Genomic DNA, 6000 nt, shown 5'->3' on the forward strand with positions numbered 1-6000 from the left:
GAGACCAAAAGAGATTAAATGGCTTGCCCAGTATCACACAGCCAGTAAATGTCTGAGAAGGGATTTAAAATGAAGTCTTCCTGGATTTGTTCCCTTGCGCTCTACCCATTCCATAAGAACTGTCAAGTTCTGCCATTCCTTGTTCTAAGATCCCTCCCAGCCCTGACCTTCTAGGTTCTAGGTTCTAAGGCCCTTCTGGCTCTGACATTTTCTGTTATAAGGCCACTCCCAGCTCTGACCTTCCCTGTTCTGAGGCCCCTTCCAGCCCTGACATCCTTCCAGACCTTTCTGGGGTCATTGCAGCCAGCTCTAACCTGGGAGGGAGGAGAACTCGAGGCTCTCTGTCCCCGCTTTGAGCCCTGGATCAGTCATGGAGCTGGGGCAGCCCCCTCAATGGCTTTCGTTTCTCCCTGGGCCTCTGCAGAGTTTCCTTCCTAGTTCAAAGTCTGACTCTCTACCCTTGAAACCACTTTCTTCTCTTTCCTAGAATTCTCTGAGGGAAAGTGATGTGTCTTTCAGTTTCTATTTCTCAAGGGTCACACATCCTGTAAAGCTGGTTTCCCACAGGTTGGCTCACTCAGTGGTTTTAGTTCACACCAGAGGTTCCACCTGGCATCTGGGGAGGGAGGAGGTTTCCTCTTTGCACTCCCCCTCTCTTGAAGCCTTTTCCAGCTAGTCACAGCTGAGAGTTTGCATGGGTTTATTTGAATCACTCTTCTTCTTCCTGTCTTCCAGCAGCCTAGAGCCAAATCTGAATATGCTGCCTTGGGTCAAACAGGTGACCCTGTAAATGGCAGGGCTAAGATCCAAACTCTGGTCCTCTGATTCCAAAGAAGCATGCAAACATTTTATTTTTAAAAATTAAATTAAGAACTTTTTTTCAAAGAACAAAAATCTTTTCTCTCTCCCTTTTACCTCCTTCTCCTCTGCTTTAGAACAAAAGAAAAACAAAACCCTTATAACAAATGGGCATGGCCAAACAAAACAAATTCCTGACATTGGTTGTGCCCAAAACATGCATGTCTCCCTCTGTACCCTGAGTCTGTCACCCCATTTTCAGGAAATGGACAGCAGGCTTCATTGTGGATACTCTGAAATTGTGGTTGCTCATTACAATGATCATTTCTTAAGACTTTTCAAGTGGTTGTCTTTATAATGTCGTTAGGGTATAAATTGTTTTCCAAGTTCTGCCCACTTCACTTTTCATCAGTTCATAGGGGTCTTCTTAGGTTTTTCTGAAATCATTTGGTTCTTCATTCTTATAGCCCAATAATCTTCCATCACAATCATAGGTTACAACTCATTCAGCCTTCCCCACCTGATGGGCATCCTTTCACTTTCCAGTTTTTTGCCACCACATAAAGAGCTGCTACAAATATTTTTGTACTTGTGGATCATTTTCATTCTTTTGCCTCTTTGGGATCATGTAGTTAATTTCTTGAGCCATTGCATGAAGGGCTGAGGACAGATTTATGAAAAGCTGTAGAATGGATAAGGCTTTTGTTCTCTTCATTTCCTCATTTGTAAAAGGAAGAGGTTGGACTCAGGGGCTTCTAAGATCTTGTCTAGTTCCATATCACTGTGCTGCCAATCAATGAGCACTGTGCCAGGAATGAGCACTGTGCCAGGAACTAGGTTAGAACCTAAGGATTCAAGACAAAAACTTCAGAGAACCAAGGATATCGAGGGAAGAAATTAGAGAATGTTGGCCAGGGGCAACAAGTCTGTATCCCATTAGATAATTGGATCTCTTCCTTTACATTCATGACTGCTTCTGTCTACTTGGTCCCCAAGTGGGGCTAGGGAGCAAGACACTCAAGGAAATGGAAGGAAATATCAAGAGCTCAGCAGCATGGGAAACGAAGCGGGGATTCTCATCAGACTTCTTTCTTGTCAAAAAGGCAGGGTTAATTTAACCAAGAGAGCCACCCAAAAGATAAGAAAGGGCTGTGGATCTTGCTTGGAGCAAAGATGGAAAGAGAGGAGGATCTTGCAGTGACCTACAGAGAGTACGCCATGTTTGTGTTTCTGCAGGTATTAAACAGTATCTATCATTTCTGCCAGTACAGAATGCAAGTTGTTCCTGTCCTCAGGGACAGAGGAATGAAGCAAGCATTTATTATCTACTGTATGTTCACATGGCACTGTACTAAGCACTTTACAAATAACATCTCATGTAATCCTCATAACAACCCTGGGAGGTAGGAGCTATAGGTAGGGGTTTCCCTTTCTATAGATGACCCCAAACCTACATCTGTTTCTCTGTAATTTCTACCCCCACTGTTCCTGGTTCTCCCTCAGCTCCAAGGTAGAAGGAGGAGTTGATACTGTGGGTAACAGAGTCAGGGTCCAAAAAAACATTGATGAACAAGAACATTGGGCAGGGAATGACATAAATTTCCACCCCAGGATCCAAATCTGAACTTGGAGACATAGGGACATGTGACTAGCGAACAGTAGCAGTGACAAAGATCTAGGAGTCTTAGGGGACCGCAAGGCCAGCATGCATCACTGGTGAGATAGGAGTGATTTTGATATGATCTTGGGCCACATTAGGAGATAATAGTGCTAGGACTTGGATGGTATTAGGTCCACCACATCTCAAATATAGAACTCATTTCCAGGCCCCATGTTTTTAGGAAAGACAGAGACAAGGTGAGTATAACCAGAAGGAGGTGACCAGGTAAAAGGCTTTGAGTCTGTGTCATATGAAGATGCCTTAAAGGCACTGGGAATGGGCAGCTCAGAGGAGAGAAGATTCAGAGCTGAGGGAGGGGCCCACACTAGCAGCCTTTGCTGTTTGAAAGACACTCCCTTGGAAGGAACAGGCATTAGACCTGTTCTTTTTGGTCCAAGAGGGCAGAACGAGGAACAGTGGGGGTAGAAATCACAGAGAAACAGATGAAGGTTTGAGGTAAAGAAGAGTTTTTTAACAATGAAAGCTGTCCATAAGTGGAAGAAGTTGGTGGCTCAGTGGTTAGGATGCTAAACCTGGGGTCAGGAAGGCTGGAGAGAATATCCAACTGTGTGACACTGAGCAAGCCACCTAACTTCTGTCTACCTCAGTTTTCTCATCTGTAAAATGGGGGTTATAGAAGCACTGACCTCTCAGTGTTGTTGTGAGGATCAAACATGATCATATTTGTAAAGTTCTTTACAAGCTATACAGTGCCATATGGATGCTTCCTATTAGTATTATATTACTTGGATTCCCCTCTTCAGAGGTCTTTAAATAAAGCCTCGATCACTCCTTGTGGACAATGAAGACAAGATTCTTGGTCAGGGATGAGTTGGACCAGATGGTCTGAAATCCCTTCTAACTCTTGGCTTCTGGGATTGCCTCACTTTGAGGTTTAGTTCCCTCATCTGTCAAATGGGGAGAGTAATCCCTGTCCCCAAGACAATAGCTGGCATTTATCATCACGTTTTATCTTTCCAACAAGCCAGGGAGGTATGTATGCCAATCCCTCACTATAGGGACAAAATTCATTTTGTGGTAACTACCCATAAAGCAAAAATATGTATAATAAAAATTCCATTTCCACTCATTTTAATGAAGAAAGTTGTGTTCCATTTCTGGATTCCCAACCTCTCCCCCGCCCCCCAAACCTCACCACCTTTTCACCCAACTATGTTCCAATAATAAGTAAATATCTGTTTAGTCAATAACACTTACTGAAATACTCATTTTCAGTTTTTCGACGACGACGGTTTCACTTCATGTCTCGCGACCATCCTGTGGACAACAGCAGAATGTAGGTCTTGTGAAGAGTCGGCATAGCTTCCTCTAGAATGGGCCACACCAGACTCCTGGCCTGCTCTCCACCTCCAGTGAAAGGACGGATGAACTCTGAGTACAGAATGAAACAGACCTTTTTTTTTTTTGGTTGTTGCAACATGGCTAATATGGAAATATATTCTGCATGACTCTACATGCATAATTGGCATCATATTGGTCGTCTTTTCAATAGGTGGGGGAGGAACTGGAGGGAGGGAGACAGTTAAGAACTCAAAATTTTTTAAAAAGGAATGCTAAAAATGAATAAGTAAAAGTAGTTCATCAAATGTAAAAAAAATCCTTTGTTAGAACCTTGCTGATAGACCGGTGGGTCAGAGTCTATGGACATAATGCACTTAGATTTCTATCAGTCATTTAATAGTTTCTCATGTTATTTTTATTGACAGGATGGATGTCTTAAATGGTAATACCGTTAGGCAAATTTGGAAATAGTCTACAATGTTGGGAGAAAGGAAGGAAGGCTATCAGCACAGTAAATGGAACCTCTCTAAGGCATTTATGGGAGGACCTGGGCAAGAGTCACCCAAGAAGAGTAGGTACACCAACAGTGCTAAAGGGAACACCTAAATCAATGAGATCACAGATCCATTGACATATTTGAATATGCTTATGGATCAGAGAAAAATATAGCCTTGGGTATCGGGTGTTGGAGTGGGAAGAAGAGTGGATTGAGCCAGTCTGCTGGCAAGGGTGGAGAACAATGTGAGAGAAAGAAAGGTGATGAAGAATTTTTTCCAGGATTGAGGGGGCCCAGGATGCTGGGATCCTTGCTCCCCCAACTGTGATCCAGTTAGTCAGTAAACATTTATCCATGTATTTAGTGCCCACTGTGGGTCAACCACTATGCTAAGGACTACGGCTACAAAAAAAAAAAGGCCAGAGAAACAGACATGGGGCAGTTGGAGTTAATTTCACCCCTTGGTGAATGGACCTAAAACCCAGCTGTGAGCCCTTTGAGCAAGACACACATAAAGATGGGGCAAGAGTCTTCAGAACCCCCTCCTGGAGGTTTTTACCTGGGGGCAAGTCACCCTGTATGTTTTATGGAAAATATAGGGAAGATGTGACCTCTGACCCCCAAACCCTTTCTAGGACATGATGGGGCCATTGTGTTTTTTCTTTCCATTACAGTCACCCAGGTACAGAGAAGCATGACTGTCTCTAAGGGGAACTGTCATTATCGACCTAATTCTCACCCATCAACAAAAAGGAAGTGGTTATTGGGGCCAAGAATAATGGGAACCTCATGGAGGGAAGTGGCCCCTTCATCTCTGAACTTGTGAAGGAGATGCGGGAGGAAGCCCTTTGGTATGGGTCTGAGGAGCTCAGATTTTTACGGTATGGCTGGACTTTCTCCGTGCCTGCTGCTGGATCCAGCTTCCTAACATTCCGAGATCTCTCCCGTACTTCCCTATCCCCCACCCTCACCCCAGGCTCCTAGGGGCTCCAATGCTGCAAGGCTGGCCTTCTGGACAAAACAGCACTGACCACTCCCTGCCCAGTCCTGGCCATGAAGTATACCCTACTCCATCCACCTCCTTTCCTCCTATTCTTTTGCTGTTGAAGAGAGATGGAGGAAAGTACGGAACCCTGTGATTGTGTCCGCTCTACATTTCTATTACCTTATCTCAGCTGGGTCCTCACTGCAGCAAGGTTATATCTCTACTCTACACCACTGAACAGAGCAGCCATGTGGTGCAGTGGATAGAGCACGGAGCCTGAAATCAGGAAGACCCTAGTTCAAATCTGGCCTCAAATACTAACTGTGTGACCCTGGGCAAGTCACTTAACCCATTTCGTTTCTATTTCCTCACCTGTAAAATGAATTGGAGAAGGACATGGCAAACCACTCCAGTATCTTTGCCAAGAAAACCCCAAATGGGGTCATGGAGAGTTGGACACAATTGAACAATCACACCACTTACCCCTGTGGCTGCTCCAAACACTGTCTTCTCTCAAGACTCCCATGGCCCCTTCTCCACTGATGACCTTGCTTCATACCTTAAGGCCATTCATGGAGAACTTCTTCACATCTCGAATCCCTCTCCTATTGCCTCTTTCCTCATATCTCCTCTTCCCACTCATCTCTGATGAAAAGATGGCCCTTCTCCTTCCCAAGGCCAGCTCCTGACCTCTGTCCTGAATTCCAGTCATTCTGGAATTCACCAACTGCTTTTCAAACTGAGTGCCCCAGAGACACG

General features: G+C 44.6%; 1 long non-coding RNA gene across 1 annotated transcript in view; it reads right to left on the bottom strand.

The window, feature by feature from the left end:
- The window catches only part of LOC140499050 (uncharacterized), a 33125-nt gene extending 29262 nt beyond the window's left edge, over positions 1 to 3863 (bottom strand). The window contains exon 1 of the long non-coding RNA XR_011965251.1: positions 3677 to 3863. This is a non-coding gene — a long non-coding RNA (uncharacterized lncRNA). The remainder of the gene's footprint in view (positions 1 to 3676) is intronic.
- Positions 3864 to 6000: the final 2137 nt, after the last annotated feature.

Source organism: Notamacropus eugenii, chromosome 4 (genome assembly GCF_028372415.1).
Source record: "Notamacropus eugenii isolate mMacEug1 chromosome 4, mMacEug1.pri_v2, whole genome shotgun sequence".
Lineage (NCBI taxonomy): Eukaryota > Metazoa > Chordata > Mammalia > Diprotodontia > Macropodidae > Notamacropus > Notamacropus eugenii.